Raw genomic sequence first — 2,847 nt, 5'->3', positions numbered from 1 at the left:
GAATGAACTGGCGGTAATAGTTTATGAACCCCAAAAAGCGCTGCACCGCTTTAAGAGAATGGGGCTCTTGCCAGTCCATCACAGCCTGTAGTTTGGCAGGATCCATAGCCAATCCCTGGGTGGAGATGATATAGCCCAGGAAAGGTAAGGACTCCTGCTCAAACACACACTTCTCCAACTTCGCATAAAGAGAGTTTGCCCGTAGGAGGTCGAAGACTCTGCCAACATCTCTCCGGTGGGAGTCAATATCTGGAGAAAAGATGAGAATATCATCCAGATAGACTACAACCGAGGTGGAAAGCATATCCCGGAAGATGTCGTTGACAAAGTCTTGGAAAACGGCAGGTGCATTACAGAGCCCGAAGGGCATCACCAGATACTCATAGTGCCCATCCCTGGTGTTAAATGCCGTTTTCCATTCGTCCCCCTCACGGATGCGAATCAGGTTATAAGCACCCCGCAGATCTAGTTTAGTAAACACTCTAGCTCCCCGAAGCCTATCGAAAAGCTCAGATATCAAAGGCAAAGGGTACTTGTTCTTAACTGTGATAGCATTAAGACCCCTGTAGTCTATACATGGACGTAGTTCTCCATTCTTCTTCTGCACGAAAAAGAACCCTGCCCCAGCAGGTGACACTGACTTCCTGATGAACCCTCTTGCCAGATTCTCTTGAATGTACTGAGACATTGCCTCCATTTCCGGGAGAGATAATGGATAGACTCGACCCCGGGGAGGCTCAGCACCAGGCAAGAGATCAATAGGACAGTCATAGGGGCGATGGGGCGGAAGGGTCTCCGCTGCCTTTTTGGAGAACACGTCTGCATAAAACCAATATTGCTTGGGGAAAGAGGAAAGATCTGCGGGTACCTCTGTAGTAGCAACCTGAATGCACTCTCGATGACACCTGTTCCCACAAGATTCACCCCATCCCAGAATTCTGCCTGAGGACCACTCGATGTGAGGAGAGTGGTACCGTAACCAAGGTATCCCCAAGAGAACCTCATCAATTCCCTCAGGAATGATGAGTAGAGATATAATCTCCTGATGAGATGGTGACATGGACAGAGTAAAAGGGATAGTTTGATGTGTAATCTGTGCGGGCAGTGTCGACCCATTCACCACTCGTACCGTTACTGGTTGAGATAGCATGACCAGAGGAATTGCGTGACGTTGGGCGAAGGCTGAAGACATAAAATTGCCCTCCGCCCCAGAATCCACGCAGAGTTCTACCGAGTGAGAGGATGAGCCCAATGTTATTGTCCCCTTAAAGGACAATTTGGTGGCAAACGTCGCCGTGTCTAGTGCACCTCCACCTACTACCACTAGACGCTGACGTTTCCTCGACCGCTGGAGACATCTGGTGGCGAGATGTCCTGACTGTTGGCATACATGGCAAACCTGGAGTGCACGAGCGGTCCGGGACTTAGATCCCGCTCGTGACTCTACCACAGGCTCATGGGGCTCAGGAGCCTGGTCTGGAGATTCCAAAGGTTTGGCGAAGGTGGGAGCCAGCCGAAACCTCTGCCTACACTGGGCTCGCTCTAACCTCCGCTCGTGAAAACGGAGATCAATACGAGTGGATAGAGTTATTAATTCCTCCAGTGTGGCGGGAATCTCCCTAGTGGCCAGGGCGTCCTTAACGTGGTCAGCCAGCCCCCTCCAAAATATTGGAATGAGGGCTTTATCCGACCACTCCAGCTCAGATGCTAAGGTGCGGAAGTGGACGGCAAAATGACTGACCAAGGACGAGCCCTGAGTCAATGCCAACAATTGGAGCGCCGTATCATGGGTGACACGAGGTCCTAAAAAGACCTGTTTCAGAGTGCTCAGAAACAACGGAGCACTCTGCACCACATGATCGCTACGCTCCCATAGCGGCGTAGCCCACTGCAACGCCCTGTCCGATAGAAGAGACACTATAAATCCCACCTTAGCCCGCTCTGTAGGGAAACGAGAGGCCAGAAGCTCGAGATGGATAGAGCACTGACTCACGAAACCCCTACAAGACTTACTGTCACCAGAGAATTTCCCTGGAAGCGGGAAGCGAGTTAGAGTCGGGACAGGAGCGGCAGTGGACAAGGTGGCTGCAGCAACACTAGCAGCCTGAACAGCGACAGCAGTGACATCCACAGCTGAGGTTGAACGCTCAAGAGCCGCCAACCTTCCCTCCAGCTGCTGGATGTACCGCTGTGAACGCTGATCGTCCATCATTTACTAGCCAGACCTTGGCGCTAGTATTATGTTAAGGACTGGTGGAACGCACCAAGTACAAGATGAAATGGAACTAGGTGCGTTCGCAGTCCGAGGTCCACCGTGCAGGTAAAAACCCTGCTGCTAGTAAGACGGACTATATGGCGGTACTATAAGTATACACGCACGGGTTAACTTCACCCTGCGTGAAGGAAGCGATCCTGTTGCGTCACAGGACCGCGGTACCGCACATAGAGCGCGAGCAAAAAGTCAGCGAACTCAACCCCAACTAGGATTGAAGTCCGATTAGACACTTGCTGGCACAACACGGCAACTGGGTGTGTAAGGAAACTAAATAATAATATAAAGGCACAAGAGTGCGTGCGGTGCCGCACTGACGGACGCCACTAACCACCCAGGCTTGGGTCTGGAAAGCACAGAGCAAGCGCACGGCGCCGTACAGGCGGACACAGCAACTGGTAGCTGTAATGTGTGTTACGTGCTGTTGGATAAGTCGGGCGCTAGATAGCAAACATACACCTTCCGCGAACAATCATTCAATAGGGAGGGTTATTTAAAGAGCGACTTTCACTCACAACACACACATATTTACAAGACAATACTAACGCATGGCCGTGCGGTCATGCGCCGTTTAT

Source organism: Ranitomeya imitator, chromosome 3 (genome assembly GCF_032444005.1).
Source record: "Ranitomeya imitator isolate aRanImi1 chromosome 3, aRanImi1.pri, whole genome shotgun sequence".
NCBI classification, from domain to species: Eukaryota; Metazoa; Chordata; class Amphibia; order Anura; family Dendrobatidae; genus Ranitomeya; species Ranitomeya imitator.
This window is presented reverse-complemented; position numbering follows the sequence as displayed.